Source organism: Falco biarmicus, chromosome 3 (assembly GCF_023638135.1).
Source record: "Falco biarmicus isolate bFalBia1 chromosome 3, bFalBia1.pri, whole genome shotgun sequence".
Lineage (NCBI taxonomy): Eukaryota > Metazoa > Chordata > Aves > Falconiformes > Falconidae > Falco > Falco biarmicus.
Window position 1 is genome coordinate 87,834,500 of NC_079290.1, and position 18,182 is coordinate 87,852,681.

General features: G+C 40.2%; 1 protein-coding gene across 1 annotated transcript in view; it reads left to right on the forward strand.

Moving 5' to 3' along the window:
- The window catches only part of PTK2 (protein tyrosine kinase 2), a 223,981-nt gene that overhangs the window by 16,284 nt on the left and 189,515 nt on the right, over positions 1-18,182 (forward strand). The gene's annotated exons all lie outside the window — the stretch shown is intronic.

An 18,182-nucleotide genomic window follows, 5' to 3' on the forward strand; every position in this document is an offset into this window, starting at 1 on the left:
CTGCTAGCATTTCACATGGACTAGGCCTTTCTACTGGGGCTTCATGCTGTTACCTTGCAGTTCAGCTTCAGAGTATTGCCTCTCCAGGATCTCTCTGTATTTTCACCTTCAGGAAACAGCAGAGGGTCACTTGCATCTATCTAAATTTGCAGGGGTGGATGTTTTTTATTCTTCAGTAACTTTTTTGCTTAACTTCTTACTGAGTGGTCTGGGTATTAGTCAGCCCTTCTTAAACTCCAGTTTTCAAGTTTATGGTGATTAATTGCTTCTCCTTTCTACGTTCTCCCTTCCCTTTTCTGGTATGGGATGATGTTTGTTTGTATTATGTGATTAGCTTTTTCCAAGGAATTCTGTCTGCTTTCACTACTGCAAGGAATAAGTTGAGTAGTTTAAAAAAAATAGTAATCTTCAGTTTTGACACCTAAACTGGAAAAAACCCAAAGTACTTCAGTTTGAACAAAAAGCAATAGTACTGTTATCTTTACTAAGACTAAAACTTGCTGCCTTATGTGTTATGTTATTTCTGAATTAAGATTCAGATGGAAGCACAGACATTTTAGAAATATTTTCTGAACATGGAAAACAGTGTGGGAAATGAAGAAAACAAGGTGTCGGGGGGTGGCAAAACAGGTCCCCCTCCTCAGTTTGTCATGTATAAAGGCCTGTGATTTTTGGGTTTTATTCTTATGCTTCCTTTCATTTTGTTTGACCTTTTAAAAGGAACAGCTATGACTGTTGTGATGTCATAGTCAAAAAAGCACTGAAGCCATTTGTTCTTCGGGAAACGTGGTTTAAAGAAGGCTGAAATGAGTCACAGTCTGGTAAACCCATGACAGCTAAGTACTTATTAGTTTGTTAGGTAAATATCCTGCAATACCTTCCTAGATAAGACTTTATAGAAAACCAGCCCTGTGAATAACAAGGCGGTGAAATGTAATGGCAAGTAGGAAGAAACAGCAAAAGATCTTAAATGTAAATTGCAAGTACTTCTGACTTTTCAGGTTTACATTGAAGTATGTGTATTATTTCTGGCTGGAGCTTTGGTAGGGGGAAGGCATTAGTGCTGCTCTACTCTTTGAAATCGGTATTACATATGCAAATAGTCAAAATGACAGAAAAATGTAAGGAATCCCTTGCTTACCCAGCTGCTTTATAAACTGTCATTTTAAGTCTTGTATTCATATTGCAAAAAGTTAAGCTCTTATGTGTATAACATTAGTGTCTTTGTTATGCTATCACATACTTTGCTCCACAGAACCAGTAACTTGTTTGGTACCAAAAATATACTTGTCTATTCACTGCACTCTTAAGGTCCTTTTCTTATAGGGTGGATTTTTCCTGTTAAGTTTGCCATGGTAGTACTGGCCTTGTCCATTCACCTTACAGTATTATTATCTGTGTTGGATGGAGTCACAGAACTTCGGATCAAAGGTTTAAATTTTGGGTCCCTGCTCAGATGTGCCATTTTTTTGTTGTGACACTTAAAATGTGCACTCAAATCAGAAATCTCACTGTTTTGAATAGGACCTGAAAGTACTTGACAGTTCTGTATTTAACCTTCCAGGTATCAAGCCATGTGTCCATGACAGAAAAGCATGGTGATTGCAGAAAAATTGACTAAATGACTCTGCTAACATTATCCAGAAACCCTGAATGCCTAAATTATACTTAATTGCTTCAACTCATAAAGGATTCTTTGTTGTCTTCCTGATGCTAGTTATTTATTCTTTACCTGGTCAAAAGTGGTGTTTTGCAGGACTTGGTATTTGGGGCCGGTTATGTTTAATATCTTTATCAATGATGTAGACAAGGGAATGAAGTGCACCCCCAGGTGGTTTGTAGACACCGAGCTGGGCAAGAGCATTCATCTGCTTGAGGGTAGGAAATCTCTGCAGAGGGATCTGGACAGGCTGGATGGATGGGCCAAGGCCAACTGTATGAGGTTCAACAAGGCTCAGTGCCGAGTCCTACACTTGGGTCAGAACAACGCCACGCAGCGCTAAAGGCTTGGGGAAGAGGGGCTGGAAAGCTGCCTGACGGAAAGGGACCTGGGGGGGCTGGTTGACAGCTGGCTGCACATGAGCCAGCAGTGTGCCCAGGTGGCCAGCAGCATCCGGGCTCGCATCAGAAATAGTGTGACCAGCAGGACTAGGGCAGTGATTGCCCCCCTGTACTTGGCACTGGTGAGGCCAGACCTTGAATCCTGGGTTCACTTCTGGGCCCCTCACTACAAGAAAGACATTGAGGTGCTGGAGCGTGTCCAGAGAAGGGCAACGGAGCTGGGGAAGGGTCTGGAGTACAAGTCTTGTGAGAAGCAGCTGAGGGACCTGGGGTTGTTTAGCCCGGAGAAAAGGAGGCTCGGGGGAGACGGACCTTATTGCTCTCTGCCATTATCTGAAAGGAGGTTGTGTCAAGGTGGGTGTCAGTCTCTCCTCCCAGGCGAGAAGTGATGAGAACAAGATGAGGTGGCCTCAGGTTGCACCAGAGGATGTTTAGATTGGATATTGGGAAAAATGTCTTCCCTGAAAGGGTTGTCAGGCATTGGAACAGGCTGCCCAGGGAAGTGGTTGGGTCACCATCCCTGAAGATACTCAAAAGACAGCTAGATGTGGTGCTTAGGGACATGGTTTAGTGGTGGACTTGGCAGTGCTGGGTTAATAGTTGGACTTGATTGTAAAGTTCCTTTCCAACCCAATGATTATATGATTATTAGCAAATGCGTAAGACGGGTATCAATAGAGAGGTATTATGAGCAACATTTTTGTTTAGCTTTATAATTCTGACTTCCTCCCCAGGCCAGCCTTTATGCACTGAATTGGTACAGGGATTCTGTAAGTAAGAGTACATGTGATAGTATGGGTATTTACTGTGCTTGTGTTTTCAAAGATATTAGACAGTTGTTGACAGTAAGTCATGCTAGCACTTCCACCTAAGAAGCAGCTTCCAAAAGATGTTTTCCTGATCACATCCCTATTGCAAGTGACATCAGATACTTTCTGACTTTATGGTTTTATTTCTGTTGAAATTCACATAGTATTTGATGAGCAAGCTTGTTGTATCCAGCATAGCACTTGTTTAAGAACAGTATGGCAGATTGATAAATCAATGTTCCTTTTTATCTCTTACAGTAAGAAATGCTTCCCTAATGAAATCTTAAAGATCCGTGTTTTCTGTATATTTTGGACGTTATGCGTGTAATCTTGTGTTAATACTTGCAGAGCTTTTCCCTTCTTGTTGAAAAAAACTGTTTCAAAAGCTTTCAGTTTGAACTTGAAACGAAAGAAAAACCACTCTGTTCTCAAGTATCAAGATAATTAATGTACGTTGTTTCTTGCCAATAACACCTATGTGCTTATGGCTCCTCCTGGCTTCTGAAAGTGGAATTTTGCTTGGCTTGCTATCTGATACATTACTGTAGACTTTGGGGCATTGGAGTAAGATGGACTTTTCCTCCAAGGTTATGGTAAACTTCAACTTCTTCTGAGCAAGCTGGGTTCACATGTGTGTGTGAGTTCACCAGTGGTTCAGTGTGGAACATGCTCTTCTTGCTGGCTGGATTCGTACTGTGAAGGGCTCTGTGCTCTGAGTTGGCAGGCATCACCACAGTTTTAAAAGCAGTGAACTTGGATGTAATAAACACAAACCATGCCACGTGGTGCCTAGTGCCTTTCTGAACTTTGTCCTGGCCTTTGCTCAGCATAGCTGTTGTTCCTCAGCCTCTTGCCCAGAGCAACTGTTGTCTTTTACATAGAAATAGGCTGAGGGTAATAAATTTCAGTGCTTGTAATATTCTTCCTAATTGTCTCATCCCTCAGTGGAGTTTAATAAAACCTCTGCCTGTGTGGACATATCTTGGAATATGTTACCAAAGTAGAGTGAAATAGGGTTTTAGTCTTCCTTCTGGAGGTACCAAAGGTCTTCTGTATACCAAAATTTTTTTTTTTGGTTGCTAGCCCTTGTGGTAAGTGTCAGTAGGGCAGTATAAAGCAGAAAACAAAGTCTGAGTCTGTAAATAGTACTCCTTTGTAATACTACTTGGATGGATCTCTAGTAGTACATTCTGATGATGCCAGGAATAGCCCTGTAATGCTGCTGCTACCTTCCAGACTTTTTAAATTGCAGATTTCTGAATGATTGTCTCTAAATATCTATGAAGCTTTTCCCTATACATCAGGGCCTTAGTCTGTATGTTGCAGCATTGCTTCAGCTTGGAAAGGTTGAGACCTTTTCATAGAATATATTCTTGTCTAGGGGCAACTAACTTTTTGTCTTCATCCCAGCCCTGCAAATGCATACCTGTTCAAGTTTGTGCAACCTTGTTGATGTGTTCCAAATCACTAAGAGGAGTTTTTGTATCTGGAATCAAGCATGCCTGTACGTGTTTTAACTGTTATGGTGGTAGGCTCTTACTTATAGTTGTAATGAAGGTGGATGAAACCCATTTTATTGGTCTAAAAAGCAAAACTAACTCTGTTTCAATATGGCTATTCTGTTCCATCCCACTAAAGTATTTTCACTTCTCTAAAAATAGGCATAGAGCTTTTGGGAATGCAGGGCTGTATTTGCAATAAAGTTCACTGTAGCTCTGTTTCTGTGGAAACACTTCACTTGCTCACTCGTAATGTATAATCATCCTTTGATGCTGTATTTTGGCTAATGTATTAGGATCTGTACTACCTGTGATTTGCTGCAGGAAATGCATTAGACTGTTTTAAGACTGGCCTAGGAAAGTTTCTTAAAGCAGCAGGATATTCTGAATCATTCACGAAGACTCATTTTTATACAAAACAGTCATTGATAACGTTCTCCTTGCTGCTAGGTGGCTGACTTTTTAACTTTTCAGTACATCCAGATTTCAGACACTTAGTGAATCAACCATCAGCCTCGCACCTTGAAAAGTGTGTTACCTTCCTGCTTGTAAGAAGAAAACTTGAATTTTCTGGGAGCATCAAAAAGACCAAAATTTGAGCCAAACAGTCATCTTTTCAAGGCTTGAAAAGTTCATTTTTTACCTGTAAACAGAGTTAGATTTGCCAGGCTTCCTGTTATTCTCTGTGATGGTGTTTTTTATTGGTATATAGCCTCTTGAGTTGTACTTGTAGAGCAGGTTGTAACGAGCGTGCTTGTAAGAGGAAAACCAGTGGGTACAAACGTATTGACAAGTCATAAAATACTGTGCAAAACATAGTGGCCAGCCTCATAGGTGGCAGGACCAGCAAGTGAGAACCCAGGGAGTGGCCAAGGTTGGTTTGTGTGTGCTGTAGTACAGGAATGTTCTGGGTTATTTCCTGGCAGACACTCAAGGAGAACTTCCTCTGAAGAGAAGCGGTCTCAAGTGCACTTCCTGAAATGTGTTCTAATTAGCAATGCCTGAGATGCAGGGAATTTCACTCCTCAGGAAATTCTGGGCTTATAAATATTGTGCTGTACTCCAAACAGGACCTGATGTTCCAGGTTAACCCTTATCAGCATTGTATAAAGTGAAAAGTTTACTTATGTCCATTATTTTTGGCACCCTGTGTTCAGAAGTCCCAACATAATACTGGTTTTTCATTTATTTTTCCCCTTATCTCTGTAGTCTCAATAGTTCCTGTTCACTTTTGATTTACTAAAACCTTGCAATTTTCTGTGGTGATACTGCCTTGCTAGTAAACTCATTTTGTATATGCAAGGCTGGTTACTCTTACCTAGTTGTAAAGCTGTTGGGTGGGAAATCATGTGACACAGTGTTAAAGCCTCTGATACAACTTCTTTCCTTCTCATGTATTTCTAAGACACGTTACCAGTTCTATGTGAACAGTCAGTATAAATCCTTTCAAATTGGCTTGACTACCTCGTTATGCCTAGTTAATTTGTAGTCAATTGGTTTTGCTTACTGTTACTTCTTTAGGACCTTGAGTAGCGTACGTATTCCCAGTGCACCGTAATTCTTTAGATGGAAGTTTATTTTGAAAGTATTCTGTTTTGGAAATGCTGTGTTTTCATGTACTTGAATGTCATTAAATCAATTTACAGTAGGCAAGGACTAGCAGAAATAGTGGTTTATTTTTGATGATATTGTGTACTGTCCACACATACTGCTGTCTTGGGTATAGAGTAAATGACCATCAGAAGTGAAGTGATTTTCTTTTGTTTTTTAGTGATGGCTATGTATCAGGTTGTGGGGTTTCTTGTTGGGTGGGTTGTAGGTTTTTTCTTCTTGGTTTTTTTTGGTGTCTTTTTTTTTTTTTTTCCCCTGTGGCAAGAAGTAAAGCAGTTAACTTGAATTCCCTCAGTGAGATTCTGGACAAATGCAGCTTGGGAAGTGTTTTCTTCTTAAGGAGGATGAAGAGGACATGAGAAGGCAGTAAGTGTCATATCACTGCACCCATAAATGAATGCATTAAATGAGATACAATGCTCTGCACCAAGCGGGAGCCCTGATTGCCCAGCAGAAGTTACTAATAGCTGTTTTGGGTACCACTGAAATACTGCCCTTTAACAACACTGGAAAGCATATTGTAACACAGTCTACTCACAGCTGTATTGTGGAAGGTGCAGTCTTTGAATTGCTTACTAAGATTCCCATTAAAAATGGTAAAATAGTATTTAGAGTGTAGAAAGGAAAAGGGCACTTAGTCATGGCTGTCAACAGAACCCCAAGCTTGGCATTCCAGGTTATTTTTGTATGTATTGTAAGCAGGTGGTTGTGTTGTCATTTCTCTCTTTCAGGATCAGTCTACTCAGTTTAACTTTCAGAGTAGGATGATAAAAGCTTGGCAGAATCATAGGAAGTGTTAAGGCCCAGAAGAGTTGGGGCAGCTGTAATCCTGGAGTTCTGCCTTTCAGCCTATTCTTTTATTCTAAATGATCTCTACAAGGGCAATATCGAAAATGAATGGTAGGCTTTTTCTAATAGTGTAATACTCATGTATTTAAACTTTCCTCTGTTTCTGGAAGTCTTTTCATGGTGTTTTGCTAGTAGTATTACTGAGAGTCTGAACCATATTGTATCCCAGTTATTTTAAGCAGAACTGTTCAGATTGTACTCTGCCTTGAATGTATACTGAATTTTATAAATTGCTTTACATGTAAATTTTAGTTGGACTCTTATTATGGTGAATGATTTACCTTAGAAGTCTCTGCATAATATTTTTTGGTTTTGAAAAACAAAGCTGCAAACGGGATCTTAAATTGCATCTCCTTTTTGCATGGTGTTCAGGGCTATGTATTAGCCCTTCTTTAATAACCTAAAATTCCTGAGCATAAGGTGTATTTGTATACAGCCTTGTGCTTCTAGCTCTGTGCTAAATCCTAAACAGATGGGACCCTAAATGAAGGTGGCAGTTAAACTATGGCCTCTACATCTTTTTTGGGGAAGGCTTTTATGAGTGACGTTTTCCATTTTATTTTGAGGCCTGCTTTCCCCAGGAGACCTTGTATGGGTGTAAGTAGTCAATAAAGAACAGGGCGCCTGGTGCTGGTGGTGAAGCCTGGGCTTCAGTTCAGAGCTTTCCTGTTCATAAGGCTTGAAGAGAAGCCAAGCCAAAGCTACCTGGAAGTCTTGCTTGGGGTGTATGTGTATGGTGTGAAACTTTTACCAGTTACTCTTTCACTTTTTGAAGGAAAAGGTTAAGGGTTAGAGCTCTATACTAAATCCAGAGCTCAAGTGACATAAAAATTACTGAATTTTGCTGCTAATACAGGGACTTAATATTTTTTATGTTGCTTTTGATAATAAGCGCGTAGCTCTGGAGACAAACGTAAATGCAGCTCTTCTCCTGGAAGGGAGAAAGAATAACACAAGGAAAACAGTAAGTTACATTGCTTAATATACTGGTGGTCTGTGTATCCATAGTGATGATAGCACAAAAACCTGCACAGAATGCTGCTACCATCACTACAATAACTATACAAGCAGCACGAGTGATACAGGTCAGAAGATGATGTTTTAGCTTTTCTAACTAAAACTCCCACTTGAAAGTATGCTTATACAAAGAAAATTTGTGATGGCCATATTCAGAGGAGCATCACAGATTTGAGAAGTAGCTGAAATACACAAATACAGAGTTCTTTTAGCTTGTAATGCCTTTCTAACACAAGTTCTACATCCCCTAATTTTTAGTGGAAAAAGTGTGGAAGCACTAAAGTGGGGAGGAAGAGAGGGTTGTGTTCAGTCAGTAGGCTATCTGTTGTTAAGTACAAGAGGACATAATCCCTTCTTCATTCAAATTCCTTACCTGGTTGATATTTTTAAACAACATATTTAATCCCTGAATTTGCATCTGAATGGTAAAATACTTTTGGCAGGAAAAAACATGTTTGAGTGATTTGGATGGAGTTTAGTTTAAAATGTATTACTTTAGCATGAACTTTTTTCCCCCTTCCTTCCAAATAATTTTTCAAGAGAAATTAGTGGGAACTTGCAAACATTTGAAAAGCAGTTTGTAGGAAGGATACAAAGCTTGGTCTCACATCTAGAATTTCTGCTCTCATAGAGGTTATAGTTAATTGTAGAAGATTATAGAAACTGAACAAAAGACTTGTTGCTTTTGGGATGGTAGAACTATTCTCAGTTGTCTTAATTGGCAGCAATGCATAATTTCAGAAAATTGCCACATTTCAGTTAAATACTTGTTTTCATCTCTGCAGCATCCATATGTTCTATATAGCTGGTCTGATGACTTCATTGAGGTCAGAGGATCTGTTCAGGAAATCCTGGTAACTTTGCATTTTCTTATTTTTACTGTTCTCTTGTATCGTTACATTTGCCTAAAATGTATTTTGAAGCAAGAACATGTCTTGATTTGTCTGCCATACCTCAAATTTCTAAAGAATGCAGAAATTTGAAGGAGGGAAGCAGGGACGTGAGCAATTCAAGGACAAGGAAAACTCTCCAAGCCTACTTTATTCTCTGTGGTAGAAAAAGAAATATGTGGGAAAAATGTGGTTTTGGACTTTTGGATTATGCAAATAGTGGCACATACATGCCATTTGTAGCTTAAATGGGGTGGTTGATAACAAATCTTTGTTAAAAGCAGGAGAGTTAAAAAAAACTACATTGAAATATTCGTAGTATGTATTTGAGGCTGTTGGTAGTGCACACTGGTATTTATTTGACTTTGTGGTTTATAATATATACACTAGGTAGATAACTTCTGTTACTTCTTTATCTCCTATGCTGACTGCAAATTAAGTACTGATTTGTGTATTGCTGGTCTTTAAGCTTGAAGGCCCTTCTGGGTTGTGATTAATTGATCTCAAGCTTAATACTTAAACACATGTGGTTCTGAAAACAAGGCATCGGAGTTACAAATTTCTGTATGTTTTACACATGTGGCTCCCATTTAACTGATTTCATGAACTTGAGGCTAGCTAGTTTTGCTGTGCAAGTTAATCTTGAAATGCTTGTAAATATGAAGGGGAAATAAGGACAGAACAAAACAAGAAATAAGCTACTGCCTATGTGCTTTCTAGTGTGAAAGTAACATTATTTGCATGTAAAATACTTGGAAATTCCTCACATTTGCTATTCATGCTGTCCATCTCATGGCATTCAGTTTTCAAAAAGGGCAGAAGTCAGACCTCAGTTTTCTGGGCCTTTCAGTCACAAATGTCAGTATTTAGCCAGTAATCAGGGCTGTAATTGTGTCCATGAATGTTCCCAACATAGGTTTCTGCTAGCTTTTTCTCACAATTTATAAATGTGAACTAAATTGCATCATCTGTCATGGTTTTCTTGAATGAGAGGATTTTGTCACTGAAAATATATTTTCGTGGCTGTTGTATGAGGCCATAAGAGGTATGATTAAGTTTTTTATGATACTTAAAAACATTTGCATGCATATTCATTTAGTTCTTAATGTTACAATTGATTGCCTTTCATTTGAATAATGTGCCTATCTTTAAAGGGTGTTGTGGCAGAGGTCCGTCAGGTCTCTAGTCTTGGTCATAATGTGAAATTGAAAAGTCCACCAGCAACTGTTTCATAGAGGGCAGCTGTTGAGTTCAGCCCTTGAAAAGAGCTGCTTAATGCGTGGAAGTCTTGTCTTTAACTTCTAGCAGCTCATCATCATTGGTGTAACATAGTGGGATAGCCGTAAGTCGGTTGTTCTTTTGTCTTTGAGATGTAATTGAAAAGCTGATCTTGGCCTTAGGACATGAGATGTAATATAGGTTGGCTCCATCGACCAGCAGTTTATAAGGAGACAAGGTGTCCATTGATGATCTGCATGGAAAGGACTGCAAGTCATTTTGTGGCAGAACTACTGTGTTTGCTTACCACAACTGTAAAAGCAACACATTTTGCATTTTTGAATGGCTTTAGTTTTAGGGTTTGGGATGGAGGCTGGGGAGATAGTGGAGAGTTAAGTCATGCAGGATTAAGTCTTGGAAGGATGAGGTCCATAGTTTCTCAGTGTAGCTTGGTATTTTTATACTTCAGGGAAGAGAGAGAGGAGCTAGAGCTTTATATTCTTTTGATATTAACTTCTTAGAAGCCAAACCAGATAATATTGTTCCTCAAAATTTTCAGAAAGAAATGTTCTGGATGCAGGACAGGTCAGGAAAGTAAAACTTTGATGTTCTTGCATTCATGTGAGTACTTGGGAAAGAGGTGTCAGGATGACTAACAACAAGTCACTGCTGTCACCCTCAAAACAAGTCACCCTCAAAACTGCACTTGATTTTTGGAACAGTGTATAATTAATTTGTCAACTTTAAATTTTAGAGCTGTATGTAATTGCCAAACCTGTTGACACTGGCTAGTGTCTGCAGACAGATGTGAAGATGTCCTAATTAAAAAAGTCTGTGTGTGTGGGAAAAAACCTGAAATCTTTTTAAAGTATTTTTTTCCTGAGTTGACCTAAATGAATTTTAGCAAGCATATTTTAATCATACACAAAAAGGCTTATCCTAATGATGTATGTTCTCTGTAAGAGGTAGTCTGGACCACATCATACCCTTCTTCCCTGCCCAGGAACTCCCTTGGACAGGATGAAACATAAGTCATCACCTCTGACATTACACTTTGTTCTCTATGGTCATGTTCTCAGTGACAGTGTTGTCTGTTACCTGCTTTCCTGAATTAGACTTGAGCTGCATGCCACCTCTCTGTTATCCTTTCCCCCATGCTTTTTTGGCCACAAACTGGTTCCTTGCAAACGCTGCATAGAGGCAGAAGCTTCGAAACACATCTGAATGGAGCTGCTGATGTTAGGCTGCTGACATCAGTGACACATGGTATCCCCCAAACTGGTAAGCCTGGAACTCTGAACCATCTGGAGTACTATGATACTTCTTGCCAGCTGATTGTAAGGAGGTGGGGTTGGGGCTCAGGGGTTAGCCAGAATGGCTGTCAGGAGGCAGGTAGCGGCAGGTCAGATCAGTTCCATGAAAGATTTGCTACTATACAAGTGCATTAGATAAACTGCTCACACTGATGGCTTTTTTGCTTTCTTCTTGTTCAGGGGTGTTCAGAGCACTGTGATGGTGTAGAATGTATGGGTGTGGGGTAAATAATGCTTTAATAAACTAAAGTTTCTTGATTTTTACATTTTTTAATTTGGTGTTTCAAAGCAATGTATATATTTTAATATTTTGAGAAGGTAAAATAGTGTTGGAAGTGTATAAAGTGGTCTTGTGTTTTTGGATATCCTATTAAGCACCATGCTGTGCCATTCATCTGCATCATAGTCTTGCTTTTTAAATTTGGAAGTTTTCTGGCATTGCTTTCCGTTTTCATTTGCACTGTAAAAAGTGAAGTGATCTTTACAGCTGCTGAGTTGAGGCTAAGTTTGAAAACTTAGAAAAACATCCTGTAAGGGGATGAGATTCATGTGGCTAAATGGGACAGCGGGAGGAATTAATCTTTTTCTAGAGTTCCAGTTTGAGAGAAACTCTCAGGAGGGGAAAGGCTTAGGACTGTGTACTTGAAGACCAGTACAAGATAGAGGTTTCCAGCTAATCCTCCAACTATGGAGAATTTGTTGTAGTGGGTTTTTTTGTTGTTTTTAACAGATTGGGGAGACATGTAACTGCACTATGGAAAAAAATGAGTGTGCCCTAGAAGATTATGCATTTGCACAATATGTGCTTGCAGCCCAGAAAGCGAATTGTATCCTGGGCTGCATGCTAAGAAGCGTGGCCAGCAGGTTGACAGAGGTGATTCTCCCCATTGGCTCTGGTAGAGACCCCACCTGGAGTATACATCCAGCTCTGGGGGCCCCAGTGCAAGACAGACATGGACTTCTTGGAGCTGGTCCAGAGGAGGGTCACAGAAATGATCCGAGAGCTGGTGCACCTCCTATGAAGACAGGCTGAGAGAGTTGGTGGTGTTCAGCCTGGAGAAGAGGTGACTCTGGGGAGACCTTATTGTGGCATATTCAGTATAGAAAGGGGGCTTGTGAGAATCATAGAATTGTTTAGTTTGGAAAAGAAATTTAAGATTCAACTTAAAATTTAAGTCCAACTATTAACCCAGCACTGCCAAGTCCACCACTAAACCATGTCCCTAAGCACCACATCTAGCTGTCTTTTGAGTATCTTCAGGGATGGTGACCCAACCACTTCCCTGGGCAGCCTGTTCCAATGCCTGACAACCCTTTCAGGGAAGACATTTTTCCCAATATCCAATCTAAACATCCTCTGGTGCAACCTGAGGCCACCTCATCTTGTTCTCATCACTTCTCGCCTGGGAGGAGAGACTGACACCCACCTTGACACAACCTCCTTTCAGATAATGGCAGAGAGCAATAAGGTCCGTCTCCCCCGAGCCTCCTTTTCTCCGGGCTAAACAACCCCAGGTCCCTCAGCTGCTTCTCACAAGACTTGTACTCCAGACCCTTCCCCAGCTCCGTTGCCCTTCTCTGGACACGCTCCAGCACCTCAATGTCTGTCTTGTAGTGAGGGGCCCAGAAGTGAACCCAGGATTCAAGGTCTGGCCTCACCAGTGCCAAGTACAGGGGGGCAATCACTGCCCTAGTCCTGCTGGTCACACTATTTCTGATGCGAGCCCGGATGCTGCTGGCCACCTGGGCACACTGCTGGCTCATGTGCAGCCAGCTGTCAACCAGCCCCCCCCAGGTCCCTTTCCGTCAGGCAGCTTTCCAGCCCCTCTTCCCCAAGCCTTTAGCGCTGCGTGGCGTTGTTCTGACCCAAATGTAGGACTCGGCACTGAGCCTTGTTGAACCTCATACAGTTGGCCTTGGCCCATCCATCCAGCCTGTCCAGATCCCTCTGCAGAGATTTCCTACCCTCAAGCAGATGAATGCTCTTGCCCAGCTCGGTGTCTACAAACCACCTGGGGGTGCACTTCATTCCCTTGTCTACATCATTGATAAAGATACTAAGAAGAACTGGCTCCAATACTTAGCTCTGGGGACCTTGGGGAGCCAGCTGGATGTAACTCCATTCACCACCATTCTTGGGGCTTGGGCATCCAGCCAATTTTTTTGCCCAGCATAGAATACTCCCATTGAAGCCATGAGCAGCCAGTTTCTCCAGGAGAATGCTGTGGGAAACAGTGTCAAAGGCTTTACTAAAGTCTAGGTCTAAACAACATGCAAGCCTTTCCTTCATCCATTAAGCAAGTCACCTTGTCATAGAAGGAGGTTAGGTGAGCAGGACCTGCCTTTCATAAACCTGTGCTGGCTGGGTTTTTCATTTTTTTCATTTCCCCTTGGGTTATGTGGGCTTCGTTCTGCTCCCAGTTATGCAGCTCAGAATGCTGAAAAGAAAGACAGAGGGCCTGTAATGACGAGACAAGGGGTAATGGTTTCAGGTTTGAGAGAGGGTAAACTTAGGTTGGATATAAAGAAGAAATTTTTTACCATGAGGAAGATGAGACACTAGAAGAGCTGCCCAGAGAAGTTGGGGATGCCCCATTGCTGGAAGTGTTCAAGGTCAGGATGGTCCAGGTCTTTAAGCAATTTGATCCAGTGAAAGATGTCCTTGCCCACAGCAGGTGGCGTTGGATTTAATTATCTTTATGGTCCCTCGTAATCCAGTCCAGTCTCAGATTCATTGATTCTAGCTTTGTGTTACTGGGGAATGCTTTAGGTCACCGACAGAACTAATCCAGCCAAATTGCTGCAGTGATAGGAAAAGTCACTGCTCTGCTTCTCTGGAGGCCAGAGTTGACCAGTTTACCCCAAATTTATCTAGAGGATTTCTGTGGTTTCCTTCTGGCCTTGTGACTTTTCTTAATTCCTGAATCACAGAGGAAAAGGGAGATAAAGGGGTGGACTTAAATTGTGTTCATGTTGCAACAGGGTTAACATCCTTGTCATTTAGGCTGAAAATTATTCTTTCATTCTTTAAGCTTCCTCTGGTTTGCTCTGAGCTTTCGGTATCCTGTTATTAAGAACTTGTCTGCTGCAGCCCCACTTAAGAAGAAATGCATGAATAGAAAGTAGAAATTACTTCAACTCCAATACCATGACATGTTGTTAGCATATGCGGCCTGAAATTCCTTTGTACTGTCACAAATGCTTAGTTTGCAGAATGATGAAATAAATATTAACTGTACCAGAGCTGACAGTGGAATAAGTACACACTGTAGTTCTTTAATTTGATCTTTCTGCATATCAGCAAAGATGTATGTGTTCAGAAGTTCTTGAAATACTGCCATCCTTATGCAGTAGCTGGATGATTTTGTGCCAAAATTACTTCAACGTCTTCGAGCAATTTTAAGTTCACATCCACTCTGAACCTGATAATATCTTGAACAGCTTCCACTGAAAATGAGTATCTTTGTAGTAATTACTGGAAATTTCAATAAGGTTTTTAATTTGGACCTTCAGCCATTTTATTTCTCATTTATGCTTCAAGCTTGAACTCAAATGATTTTTTTTTTTTTATTTTGATGGTGAGTTTTAGGATACCTTCACCAGCAATTCAGAGAGGGAAGACTGGGGAAAAGAGATCATGAACTTAATGCTATATTTTAATGTAATTTTTTTAATAAGCATTGTGTATGTATTATACACATTATAGGGTTGTAGAAATATTGTTACAATGTATTCTAAATAACTTGGTGTGCTGGTGGTACCTGACACTTCATACGTGATCTATTGAAAATTAGATCATAGTGTAATTAAAGATTGTTCACTTTCATGTTACTGAGATTGAAAGTGTGTGAAACAGCTGTCAGTTCAGTTTTAGATAATTACTGTGACTGAGTTTCATTCTTTGTTCTTACTTTTATGGGGTTTGGTGGTATTTGACTTTGTCCAAGTTGGATCAGGAGCAGGGAGAGCTGGATAGCTTTTTTGCTGGTCTTTTATTCCTCCATGCTCATGCATGAATGATTAGAAAAGTGTTTTAGAGAATAGTCCACAAATAACTTACTCTTCTTTGAAATAATAAGAGGCGGGCTGGCACTGGCTTTTCAGTCATGCAGAATGGTGAGGTAACGAATAAATTATAATATCAGTGGAAAAAGTCAAAAAGCTTAGCAGTGTTTTTTCTTGGTTTAGGTTTTATTACTGTTGCTGTAATTTCCTAGAGATTATATTATCATACAAAAATCTTGTGTTTTATTGCTTTCTAGCATTCATTGCTGAGGCAGAAGCACACATTTCTTCTGTACACTTATTTGATCTTGAATTCTAACCTTTGTGCAGAAAATGTTTACTGAGTCCAATATACATAGGGTTGTACCAAATCCGCTTATATAATAGGATCTTTGTGGTCCTTTTTTGTTTATTCTTAAATGACTACATCATGATTTTATTTCTGCCAATGCATGTCACAGCTAACTTGGTTTGCTGAGGGATCATACATAGGCCACACGTTTTCACCAGTAGTATTGCAGTTTATGTATCAGCAAAGCAAGTTCAAGTAAGATGTAATTGTACAAGTGTATATGCTCTATGATCCCTTTGCGTAAATGGAAAAAGCTGTTACTGAAATACTTGACTACATACTTTTCAAGTGAAAGAGCACTGCTTTTTATCAGCAGCAGAAATGGTGAATTTCAGACTTTTTTTAAATAGTAAATGCTTTTTGCAATGGAAAAATATTTTTTTTCTCTAAGAAGTCATGTCTAGGTACAAAATCATGATAGAATAGACTGTAACACTCGGTAGTACTTACCAGTATGAGGTAAGTCAGAGTTACGATGGGGCTTAGTAATTTTTAGCTAAGTCAGTCGTGTGTGTTTTGTGAACAGTAGTCTGTCAGGATTCCTTTCACTGTTGCTGCCCTTAAAATTGGCTTGTTAGTTATTTATGAGGAAAATTGGTTTGACAGCCCTGAAGGCAGAAGTGTTTGTTTCACAGTACAAATAGTGCTGTCAGGCTGGCCCTGGGATGGCAGGAGATGCTTCTTGCAGAACCAGCTCTGGTCTTGCCCCAGGAGCATTGGGGTACCTCCAGCTCGGGGGCTGCTGGTAGAGCTGGCTACTGGATGTGTGTTAACTTCTAGCTTCAAGTCATTCTGTACGGACCTGCAAACGTTCACATATGGCAGCTTTCTGTCACTGTCTTTAGACATTCTGTGGATAAACGAATTAATTTAAATTGAACCTTGATAAATTTTGGGTAGGGCTGTAAGTTGCTTGTTACTTCCTCAGAAACAGCAGGGACCTGGGCCTAGAACGCATTCTGTTCTGACCTGTGCATTTATTTAACCTGGTTTTGACCAGGAACCTACACAGGAGATGTAAAGTATATGTAAATTGAGAGTTGTCTTTGTGGTCCTTGTTCTTTCTCCCTAGTGTCTGTGGTTTGTCAGTACTGTATGAAATATTTTTTGAGATTTGACTTTAAAAATCACAGTTGTGGCTTGTGTAGGAGGCACAGCTTCGGTTAGCTGCTGGGGAGGTAATTGTAGTGTTAACTAAAACCTACAGCTCTTGGACGCATTATTGAGTCTACAGACGATAGAGTTTATAGCATATCTAATGCTTATCTGCCACCTAACATGTAATGAATCTTAAATCTTTCTGCAGTATTTCTGGTGGTCTTAATCTGTTTCATGCCAGAGGCAGAGAGGAGTAATGCTTTCAATTTTGTCAAATTAAGTTTTTATTGTGCATTAAGTTGATTAAGTAGAGCAGCAGATTAAGGTGAAAAATACTATCTTAAATTGCAGTTCAGGACTGGTAAAATCTTAATGATGCCAAGCTGAAATTTTTCAGTGGGTTTGTGGATATGAGAATCTGTTAATCATATATGTTAGACTTCGTGTGCTGCTGTATTAGAAACAAACTATGACTCGCTTGCTTTGCTGATATGAGTAATGGCCGTGTTTGGAAGTCGCAGCAAACAGAATATGGAACTTGCCTGTGTGTTATGTTCTGTCGAGCCAACTGGGTCTCTTGTTTGATCATGTTCTTACAAAGAACAGACGTGTTGGGGGTTTTCCTTTTACACAAACGACACTGTCTTTTGAGAGTTGCTCTCCGATGGCTACATGACAGAACCAATTAGGAGAAGAAAGCCTGTCTCATGTTGTGTACTGAAATTCTGTGTCTGCAGTCTTGTTCCCCCATTATCCCCTCTTTTTCTTTTGTGATCTAGTTTTCGTCAGTCATTTCTTCTGGTTTCTCTGTCCTGCTGTATGTGTGTGTTTTTTGCTTTTGCTAGTTTTTTTTCTGCTTGTGGTTCCATCCTACCTTCCTTGTCATCCTTTTTTGCTGTCTTAATTTGTCCTCTGTCTCTTTTCCATCTGGAAAACTGTATAGAAGGAGATAGAGGAGCAGAGGAGAAGCTAGGGAAAGGATTTGTCTCTATTTCTGTTGGTCCATCTCCCTGCAGGGGGGGAGGGGGAGCAACTTAAATACTGCTATCATGAAACAGCAAGAAAAATTAATTATGGGAATTTAGATGAATGCATAATCTATAACTCTATAATGAGACTTTTGCCTTTTCTTGGTTTCTTGTCTTTATTTCTCTTGCCCCTGAATTCCTATTTAAGACCCTGAGGTAGGCTTTGTGTCTTTTTGGCTTAAAAATAATTATATATGCTTGTGTAACAGTAGAAATAATAATGTTTGCTTTTATCTCCTTGCTAATTCTCATTGCCCTGTGTCTGCTCTGTTCTTTGACAAATAATTTACTTAGTCTAGATGGTTCTTGAAACAGTATTTCTTTGTGACCTAGGTTTTGGAAAGCTTTTTTGACCTCCCAAAAATCCCCACCAGAATCGTACTTTGCAGCATGTTGTGCCTCCAAACAGTACAGCAGTTGGAAGTGTTGTAA